Source organism: Marmota flaviventris, chromosome 4 (assembly GCF_047511675.1).
Source record: "Marmota flaviventris isolate mMarFla1 chromosome 4, mMarFla1.hap1, whole genome shotgun sequence".
NCBI classification, from domain to species: domain Eukaryota; kingdom Metazoa; phylum Chordata; class Mammalia; order Rodentia; family Sciuridae; genus Marmota; species Marmota flaviventris.
In genome coordinates this window covers 156,247,813-156,272,172 of record NC_092501.1, presented here as the reverse complement: position 1 = coordinate 156,272,172, position 24,360 = coordinate 156,247,813, and the positions used below count along the sequence as shown (strand labels likewise).

The 24,360-nt window shown below is 40.2% G+C and overlaps 1 protein-coding gene across 4 annotated transcripts in view; it reads right to left on the bottom strand.

Moving 5' to 3' along the window:
* Positions 1-24,360, bottom strand: part of Clybl (citramalyl-CoA lyase) — a 240,134-nt gene that overhangs the window by 90,533 nt on the left and 125,241 nt on the right. The window lies entirely within an intron of this gene.

Below are 24,360 nucleotides of genomic sequence, written 5' to 3'. Positions count from 1 at the left end.
AATAATAAGTAATTATTATCAAGCAGTAATAATAATGTGATAGGACTATTATTGTTTCTATGTTGAAAGCAGAAATCTGAGGCTTAGTGAAATAAAATATAAGGTGCCCAAGATCAAGGAAGTAACAAAGGGAGAGACTGAATCTACCTTTGTTTCTTGAATCTTGAGTATTAATTACAGTGCTTATAGTGCAATATGACTCAAGTTATCCAATAGATAACCAGAAAAAAGGGTGTAAAAACATAAAATACATGTGAAAACACACTTACTAAACACATGAAAACCATACAATGTCTGATACTGGGTATTGAACCTAGGTATACTGTATCATGGAGCTATATATCTCCATGGTAGATACATCTCCAGCCTTTTAAATTTTTATTCTAATTACATTTTTGGTACCAGGGATTGAACTCAGGGGCACTTAACCACTGAGCCATATCCTCAGCCCTTTTTTTTTTTTTAAGAGACAGGGCAGGGTCTCCCTGAGTTGCTTAGGGCTTCATTAAATTACTGAGGCTGGCTTTAAACTTGCAATCTTCTTGTCTTAGCCTCCCAAGCCACTGGAATTACAGGTGTGCCCTCACTGTACTAGGCTCGTTTTTATCTCTCTTATTTTTTCACTTGAGAGAGGGTCTTGCTAAGTTGCCCAGGCTGGACTTGAACTTGTGATCCTCCTACCTCAGCCTCCCATACTGCTAGGATTATGGGTGAGCACCACCAGGCCCAGGAATGCTTTTAAATCAAAGCAACAAAATATAATTTTACATATACAGAAAAGTAAAACAGAGTTAAATGTAATGCCTAATGTGTAGATATTGGCATATTAAAATATTGCTGCTGAAAATAAATTATCAATCTCTGAAAAATAATGTTTTACGTATCCCTTTTGTAAAATGCTTTGTCAATATATAACAAAAATCAGGGCATGGTGGCGCACTCCTGTAATCCCAGAAGCTTGGGAGGCTGAGACAGAGAACTGCGAGTTCAAAGCCAGCCTCACCAACTGGCAAGGCACTAAGCAATTCTGTGAGACTCTAAATAAACTACAAAATAGGGCTGGGGATATGACTCAGTGGTTGAGTGCCCCTGAGTTCAATCCCTGGCACCCCCCAAAAAATTATAATATATATATACACATATGTGTGTATATATATTATATATATCTCACAAAAGTCATAAAAATGTTTCTACCCATTGTAATTCTACCCATGGTAATCTAATCCTACAAATATATCCTACAGAAGTAAGACTAAGAAGAAAAAGGTATTCACAAAGCTCTGTATTGTTAAAATCATCAATTTTAGATTTTAACTATAAAATTACAGTGAAAACCTAGAGACAATCTAAATATTCAGCAGTACAGGAATGGTTAACTGAACTGAAGCAACACCATTTGATATATATTATATATCTGTTAAAATAATAAATACAAATGTTTTTGTAGCTATTTAAAAAGCAGAATATAATAATGCAGTCATGTAAAAATTATGACTGCAAAGAGATCAAGACTGGAAAAAATAGAGAAGAATTAGAATGAATTTTGTGTGAAATTGGTGCATTCCGAATGATTCCTTTCCTTTTAAAGATTTTCTATACTGATGTTAAAAGCAATGAAAATTAAAAATTTTAAGTACCTGACAAGACTTGTCTATAAAAATAAGGACACCTGCTGGGCTGTTTTGATGATTAAATAAGTTAATGGATGCAAAAGCACCTGGAAATAACTCCTGCAGGCACCGGGTGGTGCCTCCCTGGTGCCCTCTCCTCCTCACCCTTCCTCCTCCCAGCTCTAGTGTCCTGAAGGGGCAGGATCAACACTGGGCACATTGGAGTGCGGAAGTGTCCCGTCTGGACCTCTCTCTCAGCAGGAGTGTTTACTTCACCTTGTATTGTTTTTATCCATGACTTGCAGAGCTCAACAGGTTCTGGACACATACTTTCTGATCTCTCATCAAAATAAACTTGTTCTTTTCTCCTTGGTTAATATGTAGTTTTTAAAAACATATGGTGGGGGGCTGGGGTTGTGGCTCAGTGGTAGAGCACTTGATTAGCACGCGTGAGGCACTAGAGTTGATCCTCAGCATCATATAAAATAATTAAATAAAATAAAATAAAGGTATTGTGTCTATCTATAACTAATGTATATATGTATACAGACATATATAAATATATATATATATATATATATATATATATATATATATATATATATATATATTCTTTTTTAAGCATATGGTGGGTGGGTTGGAGTTGTGGCTCAGTGGTAGAGCATTTGCCTAGCATGAATGAGACCCTGGGTTCAATTCTCAGCAACATCAAAATAGTAAGGCAGTTCCTTAAAATAATAAATTAATATTGAAAACAGGGACTCAAACAGATAACCTGTGTGCCCATGTTTACAGCAACACTCTTCCGAGTGGCCAGAAGGCAGAAGCAGCGCAGGTGTGACACTGACATCATCAATTCATAAAAAGAAAAGGTTTCTTTTGGCTCATGGTTTTAGCAGCTCCAGACCCTGTTTGCTTTGGGCCTGTGGTGTGCACATCATGGCAGAAACATGTGGTGGAGCAAAACCATTTATCTCATTACCAGGAAGCAAAGAAAAGGTTGAGGAGGGGTCTGGAATCTCCCCATCTTCTTTGAGGGCACCACCCCCATGACCTTAGAACCTCCCATAGGCCCACCTCTCAAAGGTCGCACCACCCTAGGACTAAGGCTTTAGCACAGGAGGCTCTAGGGGACATACAAGATCCAAACTATAGCACCAAATGTCCCTAGATAAATAAATAAATGGAATGTGGTTTTACATACAATAGAAATTTTTAAGCCTTAAAAAGGAAGAAAATTCTGAAACCTGATAAAACATGGATGAATCTTGTGGACATTACGCTAAGTAAAAAGGTCTGACACAAAAGGACAAACGCCGTGTGATTCCATTTATATGAACAACCCACGTTTGGCAAATTCATAGATGGAAAGTAGAATGGTGGGTACCTGGGGCACCATGTTGTTCCATGGGCATAGAGTTCCTGTCTGGGAAGATGAAGATGCTCTAGAGATGGATGGTGATGATGGTTGGCCCCAAATTTACACTAAACTCGAAAGTTAAAATCAGCTAACGTGAAAAAAAAAAATCAGTAACACATGATATGTTTTGCTGGGGCTAGGGCTCAGCAGTAGAGTGCTTGCCTAGCATGTTCCATCTCCAGCAATACAAAAAATAATAAATTTTATGGGTATTTCACCACAATTTTTAAAAGGGTACACAGTGTTAATATGGTATCCCCCCTCCCAGTTAACTTACCAAGTACTTCCTGGAGGCAACAGCTGAGTTGAAAGATGAAGAAAGTTCAAGCATCATATCAGGCCACACAGAAAACCTAAAGGGCATGTAGCCTTTAGTTCTCTAGGAACTGCACTGTATCTACACAAATCCCATTCCTTTGCCCACAAATAAGGATCGCTCTGGCCACCAGGGGAGCGTAGAAAAAGCAGAGGGGAAAGGTGGGCTTGGGGAACGGGGAGAGGAGGAGGTCTTTGTGGCAGTAGTCCTCCAAGAAAAAGGACAGAGGGCCCTGGGAGTTTAGCTCAGTGGTAGAGAGCTTACCTATGTGTGTGAGGACCTAGTTTCCATTCCCAATACCACCAAAACAAAACAGGACGGAGGGAAGTCAGAAAATAATAAACAACCGAGATGCTGTCCAGCTCCATCTGCAAAGAACACAAGTATGATGGCTAGTTCAATGCCAAATCCAGACCTTTGCAAGAACTGTTGAAAGTCATTTGATTCAAGCTCCTGCCAAGGGCACTTTCGAATGACTGGATGGTGGGGTGGTTCTATGCTGATGAGGCTCTCAGCCTCTGCCATCTATGTTCTGCTAATTCTTGGGCAGTTCTTTCTCTTCATGAGTGAAAATTTACATCTGAATCTGTCACTTGAGGCTGGGAAAGTGCCCTGAGCCCAACCTCTATAGCAGCCTAGAACAATTCTAATCCCTCTCCTCTGTGAAAATCTTTTCCTGGCTTCAAGTCTTTTCTTGATCAGTATCTTACACTGTTCCTTGTCCTCTGGTCCATGGCTTCAAGACATGAACGTCAGCCTTCAGATATGGGCTAGCCAGTACTTGCACTTGTCTTTAGTTGGATACTGTTCTGCAAGTAGGGCTGATGCAGAGCCCCACTGTGCTTAAGCCTGTGGATGTGCCTGACTCCCACACTGAACTCCAAATTCCTGGACAGTTCATGTTCAAAGGACCTGGGAGTTTATTCATTTTATTGTTGATTAAGTCAAAATGTGAAACGTCTTCTACATGAAAAGGAAATATCATTTGTTGAGTACTTGATCTGTTTTGGATACTCTGGGCCGTGTTTTTACATGTGTATTTTTGTGTAAGGCACACATCAACCCCATGTGAGAAGCACTGCTCTCTCCATCACACATACTAGGAAAGTCAGACCTATGTTCATACCACTAAGAATCAAATCCATTGCATCTGACACCAAAGCCCATCTGCCTTCCACAGCAGTTCCGTTTTTGCTAGGCTACATTAGGCTGCAAAGATTAGAAAATCCAATTAACAACATTCAGCAGTGGGGTGTTGAAGCCAGGAACCCAACAATGTCATCAGAGATGTCTATTAATTCTCCATCCCTGCTACCCACAGTGTTACCTTTGTTCTAAGGCAGACTGTCCTTAGTAGTGACTGTAGCAACCTGTCCCTTTGTCACTTTAGCAAGAAAGAAGGACTGACTCACCATAGTTTCCTTTCAAGAGGAAGGCTAACCACGTTAGAATCAATCAGCAAGCCCTTGTGCATCACTCACAGCCAAAGAACAGGAAGCTCAGGCAAGGAGGGCTGAATGGCCCCTTCCTGGTCCAGTCAGACCAGATTCTGAGCTGGGACGAGTTCTCCAATTGCAATCCCTCTCTCCCCTCAGCTATTCTATTGTTAAAACGAATTTCTGCTAGAGTCTGGACCCTCCAAAAGAGGTCATTAAGTAGGACTTTTTGCTCTCTCTCCCTCTTTCCCCCCAGTACTAGGGATTGAACCCAGGAGCATTGAACCATCTCCACAGTCCTTTTTCCTTATTAATTATTTATAATTTGAAATGGGGTTTCTCACCAAATTGCCCAGGCTGGCCTCAAATTTGAGACCCTCTTGTGTCAACCTGTTGAGTAGCTGGGATTACAGACATGTGCCATTCATTGTACCTGGCCACTTTCTGCTTTCTCCAAAGTTTGAGTTAAACAATGACACAAAAGAGTTTGGGATTGTTAAGATAAACTGAAGTTTAAAGATGGGTATGGGCTGAATATACCACCCCATTCTTACGAAACCCTAACCTCCAGGGTGGTGGTGTTAGGAGGTGGAACCTTGGGAGGTAATTAGATCATGAGGGTGGAGTCCTCATGAATGGATTAGTGCCCTTATAAGAAGAGACAAGGGAGGGAATGGCCACATGAATATTCACAAGAAGGGGCCCCCTGCAAACCAAGAAGAGTCTTCCCCAGCAACTTGCCAGATCCTTGATCTTGAAGTTCCCAGCCTTCAGAATTGTGAGAAGTAAGTTCTTTAAACCACACAATTTATATTGTTATAGCAGCCCAAACTGACTACCACAAAGATTATAAGTAAATTTCAATGATTTGTGTTCTCTTATTAGGCGTTTCTATGAATTGTCATATTTGCTTCTGATTTCGAACCTGAGCATATGTGGAAAGTAAGAACACAAACTGAAAGAGAAGAGGCACAGCTGCTTCCTCACAGAATTTGGCAAACAAAGCACATGAAGTCTATTTCATTTTTCCAAGAAACATTCTATTTGGAATAGCAGTAAATTTCACTTCAGGGAAAACACTTCCTTTTACTTTATTTTCCAAAATTTTTGGCTCTTTCCAAATTAACCAGTAATCATCAGATATAACATTCAGGCTGTTGCAAAAAAATCCAACTTAGGTGCCATGGCACACACCTGTAACCCCAGTGACTTGGGAGGCTGAGGCAGAAGGATCCCAAATTCAAGTCCAGCCTGCTCAACTTAGTGAGACCATTTCTCAAAATAAAAAGGACTGGAGATGTAACTAAGTGATAAAGAGATCTTGGGTTTAATCCCCCATAGTAAAAAATAACTTTGTGATAGAGCACCCCTGACTTTGATCCTGAAAACCAAAACCAAAACCCAAACAAACGAACAAAATCCCAACATCTATTGAAATGACAATAAAAGAAGACCTTAGCACCATATGATTCTTGCCATAAGGCCACCTACCAATATATATTTTTTTCTTTTCTGTGATGGAAACTCTGCTTTAACATTATTGTAACTATTATATTGTATTTGATAAATATCAAAATAATAGGAATAGTCATGGAGAAAGGGAAAACCGGAAGCTGCATTTAAAGGTCTTTAATGAATTTTTCACAGCCTGAGCTCAGAGGCTTATGGCCCAGGAGCCTGAGGCACTCCAACAGGAAGGTGAGTCAGGGCCCCAGTGACAGGCACCAGGGGCTGCTCCACGCCCGGCCTGAAGGTGAAGGTGACTGCTCTTTGAGCCTGGGCCTCCACTTCTACCCTCCTTCCTCCTGTTCAACCTCATTCTCAGGAAAGGCTCTGAAGAGTGTCTCCCACGAGGGCTCTTTCTGAAACAAGTGGGCAAAAGAAGCAATTCTAGCTGGCTTTGGCCAAAGGAACTCCACTGGCTCAGGTGAGCGTCCTCAGGCCCGGGATTTCTCCTCGGCGATTGCTGCACTCAGGCCCAAGGATGCCACCAGCCCTGAGTTTTCCTGGAGGTTTCATTTCCAGCTCCTGGGGTGGGCACACCCCGCTGCGCCCCTCCGGGAACTGGGGCTGCTGCTGCCTCGGGCTCACCTCCTGACAGGTGACACTGCCAGAAAAGAACGAGCTCCAGCTTTTGTCCGCACACCACCCCAGGTTCGCTCTGATTGGCCAGGCTCATGTCACGTGCCCTGGCCCGAGCCAATTATTGTGGCACTGATTGAAAAGCGCTGGATGGACTCCACCCAGGCAGAAGCCACACCCGGACCACACCTGCTGGGGGTGAATGAGATGGGGAGTGGGTCTGAGAAGGAAAAGTGGATTCCCAGGGGGCCCAAACAGTGGGTTTCTGCACTTATCCACATTCTTCCCAGAAGCATTTTCATTTTTGCAGGAGCCAAAGCCTCCAAAGACCTGGATCTATATTCATGGCGATTACACCGCTCTGAGGAAGGCCGGGCCCAGGACGCACCCCAGGCCTCCTCTCCCACACAGGCAAACATGCGACATGTTTGCTACACATGTAAACCTGTACCAGACAACCAGGGTGGCAATGTGATTGATATCCACACAATTAGCCACTTGAAACATGTGATGGATATGCACACGATTATCTACCTCGATACCTACGTGATTGATCCCCTTGTGATTATCTGCCACCAAGACACACCCTTCCCTGCTTCCAATGCAATTACCTTCTTCTAGATAAATGAAATTGATGCCCATGTGATGACTTGCTCCAGATACACACGTGATTGATGCCCATGCAATTATCTAACACAATGATATGCCAGTGATTGATACCCATGTGATTATCTGCTAAGATGATACCCGAGCAAATGAAAATTGGCAAGTCCTGCGAGCGCTAATAATAACCCTCACCAGCAAGTGAAAACCAATGGTAAGACTTAAGAAAGCTTTTTTTAAAAAAAGCCACACATACACCACTAAGCATGTATGTGTATATGTCTATATTAATATGTTTATATGTGTCTTGGTTAAATCATATAGCCACACATATATGGAGGGGAGAGAGACTGAAAAGAAAGATCCAACTTTAGGCTGGGATTGTGGCTCAGTGGCGGAAGCTTGCCTAGCATGTGTGAGGCACTGGGTTCGATTCTCAGCACCAAGTATCAATAAATAAAGTAAAAGTCCATTAACAACTAAAAAAATTTTTTTAAATAAATAAATAAAATAAAACTTGGCATAGCACCACAAAAATTAAATTAAATAAATGTCAAGGGCTTTTCCAGCTCTAAAATTCTCAGATTTGGTGTAATAATAACTGAAAAAATATTATAAATTTCAAAGAAAGCAACAGATATTTATGCACACATCAATTTGTGTTTGTGTTCATAGACTTTGGCTCCTAGTGACTTTTTTGCCCATTAATGACTATAGTAGGAACTAGCAGTAGGGAATCATGATGCAAATAACTATGTAAATCTGAGGGTGAAGACATATAAATCAGCAAAATCCCATTTCCAACACCAGCATGAGTAGGTAGTGTAGACAAGATACACTCAGCTTTATTTCTCAGCCTCCACTGCCCTTTCCCCTAAAAAGTAACAGTCTCTGAGTAATAGCATGTTTGTCCATTTATCTTGCTCCCTTTCCCCAATTCGTTGCTCTTGCTTTTTAGAAAAGCATGTAATATCCCCACAGAATTTGATGATTTTCTTTGTTATTGTAAAATAAATGCTAATCCATGAAGAGTTCCTTCCTGAATAATGTTAATTCAGCTGCCTGTTTTATAATAGGATTATGTTTTCCAGGATTTAAAAATCCCACTTGTTAACTACCAAATAGACTCCTACAACAGCTATAAAATCTAATTTAATCCCTATTGGCATTAAAGAAATAACTGAGGTACAATTTATGTCTAACTACACTTAACACCCTACAACCTCCAATAAATATATAACATTTCTTTTGAAGTTATAAAAGGAAACAGTTTAGTGGGATAACTAGAGTCTCGTGGGTCCAATCATGCAATATCTCTAAGGCAGAACAAATGTTGTTTGCATACGGTAAGGATTATAGGGAAAGTTTGTTTAAACAGATTAATGCATGCTTACATGTATTTATGCTCCCTTTTAAATCATGCAAATTTGAGCTAAAATGATCTTCATTTCTTTCATTTGAAAATAATTATAGGGGGAGTCCACTATTTGTTCTGTTACCATTTAGTTAAAGAACATAATTAGGTTAGAATAAATTTCAGAACAGAACACTATACCAAACTCAGGCACAAGCCTAATCCTGTATTTCACTTTACCAAGTGGTTAGTGGGTAAAGATGAGGGAGGAGGAAGGAGCCCAGAATGATCCTGTGGGCCAAAGACAGTGCGTGGTAAAGGGATTCCCTTTTGTCTTTGGGTCGTCATCCTTGTACCACTTTCACTTCAAAAAATGGAGTGAGCATTCAAGGGCCTTCTGGGAATGTAAAATTCAGGCACAATGAAACAGAGACATGTTTCTTCTGTGCCACCCCCCTCTCCGCCTTCTTCAGACAGGTGACTATCGGGAAGCTTATGGTAAGCCAGATGGGAACACAGAAACTGGCAAATATTGTTTCAAGATGAAGGAGAGGAAAACAAGGAGGCTGACATGTAACATATCAAAGACTATCCAGGCACTGGGAAGTTGAACACGAATCTCAGGGCAGTCAAACCTCTTTAAAGATGCAAATTGCAGTCAAACACAGAAAACAGTAGGGTTCTGTTTATCCTTTCACAAAGGGTGCAAACTGCTAATCAGGCTCCATTGCTGGGCTGGCCACTTTGTTTATCAATAAACAGGAAGACAGTTAGACTATAATTTTCCTGCCTGGTACTGGTGGCCAAAAGGAAATGCTGGCAGCTTGGTAGTACTGAGTTCCAGTTGCATCAAAACCCAATTATTATTGTAATAATGTATGGGTGTTTGCAAGTTGCAAAGGCGCACTACACATGTCCACAAAATCATGTGAAACATATTGGCAGAGAATGAGCTTGGTGATACATGGACTAAGGGGTGCTGTCAAAATAGGCCTGGTCCTCCAAGAGCTCAGCTGTGGAGTTTTGTTTAAATACACACACACACACACACACACACACACACACACACACGGATGGCAGATATGGGAATCTTTCACATGTTATTAAAACATAACAAAAATATGGTTTGGTTAAAATCAAACAACAAATAGGCAATAAACTTAGCTCCAAAATAAGACATTTGATTGGAATATGCTTCACCTGCCACTATACACGATTAACATGCATTGCTTCTAAGCCTTCTAAAATAGATAGTTTGGGGTTATTTTCATGTCAGTAGAGCTACCTTCTTGAGATACTATAAGTTCTCAAATATAAAATATTGTACAAGATTCCAAATCGAACATATAACAAAATCTCAATCATACATGTGATTAGGCATTTAAAACTGTCCACATCATTACTTTAGTTCTTTCACTTTTGTCTCTTAGATGAATCTATTAGAGTTTAAGATGCACTCCACACTTACATAAACTCCCCTACGGGGCATGATAAATACACAACCCAGGGGGACTATAATTTCTACCACAGCTTAATGCTGAAATAATATGCGAATTAGTAATAGCTATCATTATTAATCACATACAACTCACTTATTCATCAAATACTTGCTGAGTACCTACTATATTAGTAGTGCCCTACTACAGGGCACTCTGCTAAGATATGGAATTTTCTTCACAAAGCCAAGAGCCCACCAGTGATGCAGACATGGAAGGAGTCATAAAGGCAGGTGGCCATCACGATGGAGTAGGTAGGCTGTCTACTTTTGCATGTACCCAACTGGTTTCCAATACTGTGTCTGGCTTTCCAAAATGCCAGCCCACAGCAACCTGTCTGGTGACTTGAGATAGGGAACCTTGGCTCATTCTGCTATGATGATATTGGACAAATGAAAACTCCACATGTTCTGCATGGCTCTGTTAATAACAATTTTGATGAGATGTAGTGATCAAAAGTGCAGGTCTTGGGTGTAGGGTTATCTAGCTTCCCCACTTATTAGCTGTGGGTCCTTGGGCAAGTTCGTTAACTTCTCTGTATTCTAACTCCTTATCTGTCAATGGGGATAATAACAGCACCTCTTTTATATAGCTGCTGTGAGCCTGGAATCAGTAAATCCAAGCAGAGCACTTAGAAATAGCCCCAGCACACAGAGAGTACTCACTGAGTGATCATTCTCAGATCAGCGTCAGCACCACGGTCAGCTCCAAGGCCTAGCCTTGGGAAGGGCAGAGGCTGGAAAGAACATGGGAAATTCCAGCTCAGGAGGGACCCAAATCCAAGGGGCTGCTGTCCTCCAGCTGAATCTAGGAGGTAGGTGTGATGATATCTGTCCCCTTATGACCCGGGCATTGAAGACTGATGCACACAGCATGTCTCCAGTGAAAAGTACCCGACAGCCCAGTCAGGGCTCCTAGCCCAGAAGCCAGGGCTGCCCTGACCAATGCGAAGTCCTTGAGCTGGTTCTTCCTGCCCCTCTCAAGTCCTGATTTCAAACGTGGGCCCTCACAGCCACCTCAGGCTCCATTTGCTCTGCCAGACTATGCAGAACAGCTTTTTGTTGTTGCTGTTTTGTTTTTTTCATTTATTGACCCTAACTCTCCACTTTGCCTCCCCCCATGCTTCTAACTATCCAGAGCTGTAGGAATTAGATGCTCTTGGCACACATGTGTGCATGCATGCGTGCACACGCGCACACACACACACACACACACACTCACACCATTCCCTGCAGACCTGAACCAGGGAGGTCAGGTCACCAGCCTTCACCTGCTACTATGGAAGGGGAATTAGACAAGGTAGATGTGGTGTTCAACACCAGATTTCTATTTCTACCTTGGAAGGTTCCAAGAATTCACCCTCTGATGCAAAAACCCACTTTCATCTCAGGCCAGCTCCCTGGCTCAATTTTTTTAGGCTTTGAGCTCTTCTGATACACATCTAGGGAGATCCTTTTGTCCTAGTTCTTCAGAGCTAATCAATAACTTGCCCAGGAACACACTGATGACTAGACTGGACTTGGCTAGAATTCTGGGCCCCACTGCTAACTTCTGGTGGCTAATTCTTGACCAATGAATAGCTAGCATAATGGTATCACGTGGGGAATATTACAAAAATATGCTTGAAAGAGACAGTTGATGTTTGGTAGAAAGACAGACTTTGCCTAGGGTTAATTCTTTTCTTCCTCTTCCTCCTCCTCCTCTCTCTTCTTCACTGGGGATTGAATCCAGGGTACTTTACCACGAGCCACAAACCCAGCCACTTTACCACGAGCCACAAACCCAGCCCTTTATTTTGTATTTTGAGACAGGTTCTTGCTGAGTTACTGAAGATGGCCTCAAATTTGTGATCCTCCTGCCTCACTCAGCCTCAGTCACCGGGATTATAGGCATGCACCACCACATTCGGCTGCCTTGAATCAGTTCTTAACTTGACATTTGCACCTGACAAGCCACACTTGTCATTTTTCTTTTGCTAGTAAAAGACCGTCTTCCCCAGCCTACATAGAATGAGAATTAAACTACCACCACCACCACTGTCGCTATTCTAAGATGCTCTGATGTATTTAAAAACACATGGCAAAAGTATGGCATTTCTTAATTGTCTCCATAAATCATAATATTAAATTATGCCTTAATATACACATTAAATTATTAATGGAAATATGATGGTATTCAATACTTTGCTATGAATAGTAGCCGGTGAAATTGGAAAACATATATTTTTTTAACCTTTATTTTATTTATTTATTTATTTTTACATGGTGCTGAGGATCGAACCCAGTGCCTCGCATGTGCTATGCAAGTGCTCTACCACTGAGCCACAACTCCAGCCCAACATATCATTTTTTAATATCAAACCTGTTCCTCTGCAAGATTTCACGCTACCTCCTTTATGTTGGTGGTTGCTATACATACTTGGTTCTTTGGTTAGAGATTTAGCAAATAGAAACATCTTGGGCTTATTTTGTAAAAATTGCCTGTGGTCCTTCTCCATGCTTTAAAAAAAAAAAAAAAAAAAGCATGGATTTTAATTAATAGCTAAATTTGGAATAAGTAATTTTTATGATTTTTCACTACAGTCTCCAAGCTGTCTCATTACATTTTAGAAAAAACAGTTACAGTTTCCACATTGATAAAGCTTTGGCTCATTTAAACTGGGTTCTATATTTTATTTTATTGGTAGTCTTAACTTTAAGCTAGAACTCAAAGATCTGTTTTATTGCGTAGGCCTGGGCCTTCTGTAGTCAGATATATCATATTGCAGATTCTCAGCATTACTTAATTGGATTCCTAGGAATTGCAGGAAAAGAAATAACTGACAATTTAAAGCCTAGATCTCTTTGTAAAGAGACTTTGCTGAGCTCATTAAATGGAAATTGCTGACTATTATGACCCTAATGCTCGAATCTTTGCATTAAGAAGATGCCTGGTTTGATGAATAAAACAATGGGGGGCGTGGTTTTGTTTTGTTTTTTGTTTTTCTTTTTTTAACAATTACTCCTCCAAAGGGGAAAGGTTATTTAAGGGTATGAAGGGATTAATAAAAGATTGAAAACACTTTACTACTTTTATAAAAACCTGGATAGGTTTTTATATCAGAACCTTTAAGGATCAAAAAGACCTTGCAGAGTTCCTAAGCACAGTTCAGCTTTCCATACTGTTCCAAAAAGACTCACAGATACCCCAATTGCGATTGAAGAAATCTCCCAAGCTCTTAAGTCTTTTAACAAAGGCAAGGCACCTGGGAGAGGAGTCTTCCCATCCCAATTCACACCCCATTGAAGGGAAGTCAGCTCCCCAAGCCCCTGTGTACATTTAATCATTCCCTGCACATCCCTTAGCTTTCTCCCTGTGGGGAGAAGACACCTAGCCACTCTAGTGATTGATTTCAACAAAAGTGACAACATACGAGGAATTTAACATTTAGCCAACTGGATTTGTGGAAGTGTATGTAAGTACAAACGGGGCTTTCGTGTATGTGTGCTTATGTGTGTGTCAATGTGCAGGCACGCAAAGGAGGAAGTGCAAATGAGAGTGGATACATGTGCTGGGTGGAGAAGCACCTGCCATCTGTACACCACGGAGGAACTCCTGAGCTGATTCAGAACGATGAGGGTCAGAAGGCACAGTGATAGTGAGAAAAGAGCAATAATAAGCAGTGACCTTGGTTGATACTTGGTGGGTCACACTGCCAATGGGATGACTTCCTGCTTCTGCAGTCTGCCAGGTGACGGGTGGACGGACGAGAGGGGTTCTTGTTTGGGGAAAAGGCATTCAGGAAGAGGCCTGCTCTGGCAGACACTGTCGCACAGCCCTTGCCTCTGCAGTGCCACCTCCCTAGTTCTCTCCTCCACAACCACCAACCTGAAGTGTCCTGAGAGAGGGAGCAGAAGCCTTCATACAGCCCACTGGTGTTGCTGACATCCTTGCTGTCACTTGGAAGGCAAATGGCTTCCTTTGTGGGCTGGGAATATAGCTCAGTTCGCAAGTGCTTGCCTTGATGCACAAGGCCCTGGGTTCAATCCCCAGCACCACAAAAAACAAAACAAATGGCTTCCTCTTGCTTTTCTCATGGAGGTTAGCTGTGACAAGCCAGCACTCCTGGCAGCCCTGAGTCCTCTGCCACAGGGAGCAGGGGGCTGGGAAGAGGTGCTTCCCAGGACCATTGTACTGAGGCTCCAGCTCTCCTACTCCTGGCTGCCCACCTCCTTCCGTACTGGAAGCTCATTGGAAGCGGGCCTCCTCCAGGCTGGCAATCAGCTATCACTGTGCTGAGCCTGGGGCCTTGCCTCATGGGCTCATTTTCCTGCTTTCTTTGGCTTTTATCTTACTGTCTTTTCTCTAAGAACTGCTCAAGTGCAGTTTGAGAAGGGTAGTTTCCTCTCTGGTACCTGAGAGGGGAAAGAAAATAAGATCTCTCTCTCTCACCTGTTTGTTTGTTTGTTTGTTTGAATATGACCCACTACTGAGCTACACCCCCAGTCCTTTTGACTTTTAATTTTGAGAACAGGTCTCCCTAAATTGCTCAGGCTGGCCTTGAACTTGCCAACCTCCTCCCCCAGCCTCCAGAGTAGCTGGAACTACAGGCTGCCACCCTAGCCAGAGAAGATATTTCTAAGAGAACATTTCTGGTACCCTCATATTAAGAAGCCTGTGAAGAAGCTTAAGGGAAAGGATAGTGCTTTGGGATGGAGAAGTAGTTCAGAAGCAGAGCATTTGCTTAGCATGTGTGAGGTCCTGGGGTGGGTTCCCAACATTGAGAAAAGAAAAGAAAAAAGAAAGTTAAAAAAAAAGAAAAAATGGTATTTTTCTGTCTCTAGAGCCTTTCCTCTATATGTCTGCCATGACTGAGGGTGAAGCTTTAAAAAAACCCACATAATTGGCTAATTCCATGACCCTCACAGGAAAAGCCTGCCTGTCCCCTGCATTCCCCTGTGAAAGGCAGGACTCTAGAGCACTGATCCACCCCAGTAAGCCTTGGCGCTCCAGTCAACTGCCAGCTGACATGTCAGAACCCTGGCCAGGAGTACAGGTAAGACAACCCTGTTTCTGTATCACTCATGGCACTTTTTCTGTACTAGGCATTGTCACAAGCACTTTAAATACATTAGCCCATTTAATCTAATTCTGTGGGGTAGAATACTGTTATTATCATCATTACCTTTATTTTACAGTAGAGGAGACTGAGGCACATCGAAATGGGATTCTGCCCAAAGTCACATTGTCAGGATGACATGTTCTCATGATACAGACACAGGCATGGGCAACTTGGCTCCAAGAGTATCTTTGTGTGTTTGTATGCGTGTGTGCAGGCGTGTGTGTGCACAGTGGGGATTAAAGTCAGGGTCTTGTGCACACGAAGCATAGACTCTACCACCGAGCTACACCTCAGCCTCATATCTGTCTTCTTGACCATCAAATTATACTCTTCTATGTGAAAGGGACATTTGAAGGAAAATGATATTCATTTTCCATATTTTCTAAGTTTTCTCTCTTTAAAAATGATACTATGAACCAGGCATGTTGGTGCAACCTACAATCCCAATGACTTGGGAGGCTGAGGTAAGAAGATCTCAAGTTCGAGGCCAAGAAGAAGAAGAAGATATTGAAAGACAAGGAGGATAGAATGTAAAGTTCCCAAATATGTATACTTAACACCTGTGAAAGAAAAATAGGAAGGATGGAAAAAAGGCAACGATTGAAATGCTAATGGAGATTTTGTAAAACTAATAAAAGACACAAATCTACAAACATGGGAAACAATTTACACCAAACAAAAAGGAGGAAGGGAAAGGGCAAAGGCGTTAGTCATGTTTTTAAAAAAAACGCCAATAGACCACAGATATCTTAAAGAAGCCAAAGAAAAATGACAAGCAATATGTAAATCAATGGATGTGTAACTGATGTGATTCTGCAATCTGTGTATGGGGTGAAGGTGGGAGTTCATAACCCACTTGAATCAAAGTGTGGAATATGATATGTCAAGAAATTTGTAATGTTTTGAACAACCAACAATAAAAAATTAAAAAAAAATAAAAATAAAATGTTAAAAAAAAAAAAAAGAAAAGAAAAATGACAAGCAACCTAGTTCTTCCTTTGAAAATGGAGTTTTCAGCTGGGCGCAGTGGCACACGCCTGTAATCCCAGCAGCTTGGGAGGCTGAGGCAGGAGGATCATGAGTTCAAAGCCAGCCTCAGCAATGGCAAGGCACTCAGCAACTCAGTGAGACCCTGTCTCTAAATAAAATACAAAATAGGGCTGGGAATGTGGCTCAGTGGTCGAGTGCCCCCGAGTTCAGTCCCCAGTAGCAAAAAAAAAAAGGAGTTTTCAATAACAACAGTAGAAAACAGAAGAAAATGAAATGATGTCTTTAAAGTTCCAAGAGAAAATAATCTAGATTTTTGTACAGGATCAAACAATAAAGACATTTTCAAATAAAAACTGAGATTATCATCAGCAAACTGCTATAGGGAAATTTTTTTTTCCTTCTTTGTGGTTCTAGATATGGAACCCTAGGCCTTAGATGTGCTGGGCAAATACTCTGCCTCTGAACTATGCCCCAAGACTACAGGGAAATTCTAAAGAATGCACCTCAGGAGAAAGAAAGATGGCCCCGAGAAGAAGATTGAAGATGAAAGAAGGAATAATGAGCAAAAAAACTAGAAAAATACCTAGGTTAACCTAAGTAAACACAGTATACATAAAATAGTAACAATGTAAAACATATGGGATTCAAAAAGATGATCAGGGCTGGAACGTCACTCAGTGGTGGAACCCTTGCCTAGCGTATGTGAGGTCCTGGGTTTGCTCTCCAGCACTGCAACTGCAAAGATGAGTGGATCTAAGAACTCTGAGATTCTTGTGTAGTCCAGATTGTAGTATGGATTAATTTTAGACTTTATTAAGTATAGTTGATAAAATTTCAAGAGCAATCAATAAAAATTAGGAACATAGTCATAATTTCTAAACTAAGAGGAAAAACTACATCAAGAAAATAAACCAGGGGCTGGGGATGTGGCTCAAGCGGTAGCGCGCTCGCCTGGCATGCGCGCGGCCTGGATTCGATCCTCAGCACCACATACAAACAAATGTTGTGTCCGCCGAAAAACTAAAAAAAAAAAATATTAAAATTCTCTCTCTCTCTCTCTTTCTATCTCTATCTTAAAAAAGAAAAGAAAAGAAACCAAAATCAAATAATCTTTTAAAAGGAAAGAAAGTTGAGAAAAAGAAACAAAGAACAGGTGAGGGGAAATAAGACAAAATATAATGATGTAATAAACCTAAACTTGTTAGTAATTACATGAAAAGTAAATGGAAAATAGAAGGGAGACCAGTAAGGTAGAGGAAGAGGACCAGAAGGAAGGGGGAGGCAAAGGGGCGATAATGGGGAATGGTACAGACCAAATTATACTGTTTCATTGTGTGTGTGTGTGTGTGTATATATATATATATGAATATTTAACAATTATATAACATCACAATGCACCAATTTTAAAAATATAGAAAATAAAACATTGTAGAGAATTTCTCCAAGAAATACTGATACAAAGCAATTGGGTTCAAGCCAGGACAGGGAGGCACAACTGTAGTCTCAACTACTCAGGAGGCTGAGGCAGGCAAATCCAAGACCATCCTGGACAATTTAGTGAGGTGCTATCTTGCCGCAGTCCGGCTGCAGCAAAATAACCGGGGGCGGCGGGTTACTAGCAACTTGTGTACATTGATAAAGCAGGAGTGGGAGCTGTTTATTGTAGGACAACAGAGGTATTTATACATTCCACACAGCTTATCTTAATTAACATAAACTAGATACAGCAGTCAACCAATAAGGAATCTCCACACTTAATGGCTCGCTGGCCTTACTTCACAAACCACTCCCTCTGGCAAAATGCCAGGCGCCATCCAGACTTGTTTATAGACTCTAACATTATCTCAAAATAAAAAATCAAAAGGCCTGGGGATGTAGCTCCGTGGTAGAGAATCCCTGAGTTCAATCTTGAGAACAAAGAAATAAAAAAAAAGATAAATATTCTATAAAGACAGAAAGTATCAACATAGATATCAAAAAAATTTAAATAATAAGATCCATATTTAAGGGCTGAGGATGTGGCTGAAGCGGTAGTGCGCTCGCCTGGCATGCGTGCGACCTGGGTTCGATCCTCAGCACCACATACAAACAAAGATGTTATTTCCGCCGAAAACTAAAAAATAAATAAATAAAGATCCATATTTAAGACATGGATTTAAAAAAAAGGGGAAAAAAAAGACATGGAGATATGGAGAAGTTGAAAGCAAAAGGATGACAACAATGTAACAGGTGAATGGTAACCAAAAGAAAGCTGGTAGAGCTATATTGACAACAGACCATGAACTTCAAAGCAAAAGTATTATAAGGGATAAAAACAGTACATACTGCCTGATGACTCAAGATATCAGGAAGATAATTCTAGATTCATATAGACCTGTTAACATAGGCTTAAATTATCAACATCAAGAATTAATAGAACTCAGAGAAATTGACAAATTCTCCAACATAGGCTAGGTTTCAACTAGCCTCTCTCAATTATTGATCTATCAAGCAAAGGAAATCAATAAAAGGTCTGGATATTTGAACAAGATAATTAACAAGGTTGGTCTAATGGAAAATACTAGAACTCTGCAAATGGAAAATTTACTTTCTTCTTAAGCACATGGAACATTTTATCAAAAGGGCTCATGTGCTAGGCCTTGAAGCAAGATTTGACAAATTTCAAAGAATCATTAACGTTTGCACCACATTCTCTAACCACCATGCGACTATTCTAAAGATCAGCAGCTAAATGATAAATAAACAAATTTGGAAATTTTGTTTCCAAAAATACTTGGAAATTTAAAAATCTCAAGTGCCTGCTACTCAAAGTGTGGTCTCTGCCTCAATCTTACCATGCCATCGTGAGGTAAATACACACCGAGAGTAAGATCTCAGAAATTCCCACAGCATGGGACGTGGCTGACACCAAGGCAACATTGGATTTCTCCACAATTTTTCCAAAGTACTGGAGATGGGAATCAGGGCCACTCTACCCTGGTTACATCCCTCGTCCTGTTTATTTTTTATTTTTAAGACAGGGTCTCACCAACTTGCCCAGCCTCTACCAGTTTATTTTCATTGTATTTTACAAAAGTATTAGCCCACAAAAGATTGGAAATGTAAAAAATGAAAAGAAAGAAAAAAACCAAAATAACAAAACTTTCTTCATTACAAGGTTTGGGAAGCATTATTTTGTATTTCATATTTCAAGCAAAAGATTAAAATGGGAATTACACTTAGATCAAGTGAAAATAAAAAGAACGCATTCTCATAGGCCTAACTTGTTGGATTCTAATGTTTACTTCTATGCCTATGATTGGCCTATGGCTCCTCCCAGTGGGGACCAGGCAACCATCTTGGTATCTCTCCTGCCTGCCATGATGCCTGGTTGAGTAGGTACTTAATATTTACCCACTCACTACTGACTTTAATATTTAAACTTAAACATAAAATAAATTTAAATATTAGTTGATGAAAATGGCAGCCCTGGAATCCTGCCTCCAGTTTCTCCACTCCTACCTTTTTGGCCTTGCCCAGTGTCATGATGATCCACCAGAATTCTGTGCATTATTTGGTATGTTTTCACCGTGGCCCAGCAAGCACTGGCTTAGAGGCCCTGTATGTCCTGCATTTACCAATGAGAAGAAGATAAGAGGGAGTGGGGGCCGTCTGTTCATCTGTACTTGGCAAGGTGAGCTGGTAGTGCCACTCTTGACATGAAGGAGCTACTTAAACACAAATTGGATTAGCAGGACAGGATTAGAGACTGCTGGAAGGTATTAGATACTCATAAACTGCTTTGTGGAAACTCCTATTGTTTTCATTATAAGCCCATACTTCTATAGAGGCAACCCAATGAACTGTGGAATTAGTCTAGTAATAAAAAAGAGACAAAATGAGATATGAAATGAACTGACTATATTTTCATAATTCCAAGAAGCTGAATTGGGCAATAATTAGCAAAACTACAACTAGATAAATCTGAAATAAGAGTTTTATAAGTATTTTTTTTTTTTTGTGGTTGGTTGGGGGAGGCTAGGGATTGAATTCAGGGGCAAACAACCACTGAGCCACATCCCCAGCCCAATTTTGTGTTTCATTTAGAGACAGGGTCTTACTGAGTTGCTTAGCACCTCACCATTGCTGAAGTTGGCTTTGAACTCACGATGCTCCTGTCTCAGCCTCCCAAGCTTTAGGGATTATAGGCATGTGCCACCATGCCTGGCCTGTATTTTTTCTTAGTTAAAAATAAACACACTTCAAATGGTCCCTACTCTCTCCTCCATAAAGAAGAAAAACATTCAAATAAGAAAACTGATTAAGAAGTGACTTTAACAATGGAATGAGATGGACATCATTACATGTATGAAGTATATGTATGAAGACACGAATGGTGTGACTCTACTTTGTGTACAACCAGATAAATGAAACATTGTGCTCTGTATGCATAATATGAATCACGATGTATTCTGCTGTCATACATAAAAAATCAAAATTAAAAAAAAAAAAGATGGACAGGGGCTGGAGTTGTGGCTAGGTGCTAGAGCGCTCTCCTTGCACATGTGGGACCCTGGGTTTGATCCTCAGCACCACATAAAAATAAATGAATAAAATAAAGGTATTGTGTCCAACTACAACTAAAAAATAAATTTTAAAAAATGGACAGACAAAAAAAATAAGTGACTTTAAGAAAAAATAATTTGAGATATATAAGAAATTTCAGGCTTTTCTGGACATTTTGAGTGAATTGAAGTCCCAGGTCCAAATGAATCACGATCCCAGGATGCTGAAAGAATTTTCATATGTAAATCCAGAGTTCCTGTTATTAGCCTTTGAGAAATCATGGAGAATGGAAAGCTGACAAAAGATAGATAGCTAGTGCACTGGCTTTCCAAATAGGGAAGAACAGGGAATCACAAAACATGCCAATGAGGAGCGTGAGGCTGATTCCATCAAAAATTCTTGGAAATTCAAGTTTTAGTTCTGCCATTTAATGATAATATAACCTTGGACATATTTTGAAACTTTGCTGTAAGGATTAAATGAGATTATATATGAAAATAATACATAGAATATAGGAATACTAATCTATGCAATATGGCACCTGTTACAGAGAAAATTCTCAGTAAACCATTTTCTTTACTTCTGCCACTTCAAAAAGAGGCAGTAACAATTAAGCACTGACGTGGATTCATTAAGAATGACTCTTATCTACCTGACCTCATTTTTCTAGTTAAAAATAAACACACTTAAAATGGTCCCTACTCTCTCCTCCATCAAGAAGGATGGAAATTTTTCTAGTGCTGGGTGAAAAGATATTCTGGACAGGTACCTTGGGAATGCGCCTTATTTTTTTTTTAATATTGAGTTTCCAATTTTATTTTTCATAATAAGAGAAGGAAAGAGAATAAAAGGAAGAATGCTGAGTCAGTGTCATGTTGGTTATGTTGACTTTCAAATTTTAATGTGCATAAAAATGTATGGGAAGCTCTTAAAAGTGTAAATTAATGCACTTTCCTGAAGTTCTATCTTGTCAATTTAGCATAAAGTGCAGGACTTTTTGTTTTTGTTTTTTTGTTTTGTTTTGTTGTAATTACAAGAAACCCAGGTGATTTTTTTAAGACATTTTTAAAAATATATTTATTTATTATGTTTTGTGTGGTGCTGATTGAACCCAGGGCCTCACACCTGCGAGGCAAGCGCTCTACCACTGAGCTACAGCTACAGCGCCAGCCCCCAGGTGACTCTTGCAGAGGCCATGGCCGGCAGAATAATGCCTCCCTTGCTCCCCAAAGAAGCCCCTGTCCTAATCCCTGGAACCTGTGTATGTGCTACTCAGCATGGACAAGGAACTTTCCAGATGTGATTATAATTGAGGACCTCAAGCTAGAGAAGAGGAGCCTGGATCCTCTAGGAGTGTCCAGTCCACTCAGATGAGTCCTTAAAAGCAGAAACTCCCAGAATGTGTACCCTCATTTTAAAATGGTATTTGATGAAAATCTCATAATATCCTCATGAAAAGACTGGATTTTTTAGGTGTCAGGTGACTGATTAACCACATCACCAGTTTTATTCATTATTCTTTATGCCTCAGTTTCCCAATTTATAAAAGAAATATAATAGCAATACCTCATTGGGTTGTCATGCAAATTACAGTGCCTGGCTTTTAGCGAGCACCACATAAATATTTGTTAAATAAACAGAGGTTCTTAGGGGCAGGCTTGTGCTGTATTTGGCTCCAACCTCTTCAACAGGTTCCTCAGAAACTTGTTAAATTTTCATATAGTGTGCTCGTCAAATTCTCAGATGATATTAATGTTGAATGATAAAATCAAAATTCAAAAAGAACTTGACAGGCTAGGGGGCTATGAAATGAAATATGAGATTAATTATTTAGAAATAGAAATTTTAAGGAAAAAAATAATTTTTTATAAGTATTATCCTGGCTTATCAGAACTTTCTGTGAATTATGATGGAAATTTTAGTCCACTCCAGATCAGCGTGCAGAAGAGTGTGTGTCTAGCAATTAATGCAATGTAGAGCTGCATTAAGAGAATTGGAATGTCCGAATAAAGACACTGGACAAAGATGACACTCCACGATGGCAAGCACAGCCTGCCCACAGCTAATTCCTCTCCCCTTCTCTTCCTTGGGTTCCTCTTCAGTCGTAGCTCAGCTGTTACTACTCTGGATATGATGATGGCTGAGGACACAGATAAGCAGTAAGGAAATGTAAGGCAGAAATAGATCACCTTTCCATCTCATCTAGGGGACAGGTAACATCCTCAGGTGAGTCTGAGGGAATAGCCTCAAGATTTGCAAAGAAATAAAATTAGAACTTTATCAGGGCTCCTAATGGCTCACTGTGCTACAATGCTAAAATAAATTCCTCTCTAATCATGATTACTGCAGGCTTTATCTAATCTATTTCCTATAGGAAATCAAGCTACTCCCGGACATTTATCAACTTTTTTCTCATAATAATCCCTGTCCCTGACAAAAGAAGATATTGTTATCCCCACCGTATAGATAAGAAATTGAAGTAAAGAAGTAAAGTGAATTGCCCTGGGTCACACAGAACTGGAATTACAATTTACTATCTAATCTCAGAGTGTGATACATGAGTTTTGGGAGGGAGCATACTGGAATCACATTATATCCTTAAAAAAAAAAAAAAAAAAAGGCCTATTTACCTTAATCTCTGGGAAAAAGAAGATTAATTGTATTTTCCTTGGCACATGCCAAAGATGTTGAGTAGAGGCTTTAGATTCCACATGCTTATTCTAATCCTTTTCCAAATACTTGGAAAGCCTTGGTTTGACTACCAGGAAGATGCAGGAAATTAACTTTATTTTTTAAATTAAGGCAAATATTTGTTTGCTAGAGTCTCCAAGGAAAGCAATTAATTCAGAAAGTTGTATAGTACAGGCAGGTTATTCAGATCACCTGGGGCCCCAAACAGTTATGAATCCAGATGGCTGGCTCCCTCCATCCCCTAGTCCCACAATCCATTCCCAGCCCAACCACATTGTCCAGGGACTGGCTAGATAAAGGTCGAGTGCAAGAATATTTTGAACCAAAAGAATTCCATGCAAACATGAATGATTAACATAAATATTTACATATTCCACCTAATTATTGAACACATCCACGTTTACTGTACAAATATGAAAAAATAAAGTTAAGCAAAACAAAATGAAACTAAAAGCATCCACCATGCAATTACCAAGTAAGAACCTTCTGCACCTGTTTACAAACTGGAAATTCTCTAATGCTCATTTCTCTGATAGGCCATGAGAAAATCAGGCAGAACTGCATGCAACTCAAAGGTTCTGTGTGAGGTGGTGACTTATCCATGGAAGACTAGCAGTTATTTTCTTAGCATTTGTCTCAGACATTAATATTAATTATTATTAATTAATTAATTAACATTATTAATATAGCTGGTGGTAAAAAGAAGAAATGGGGGG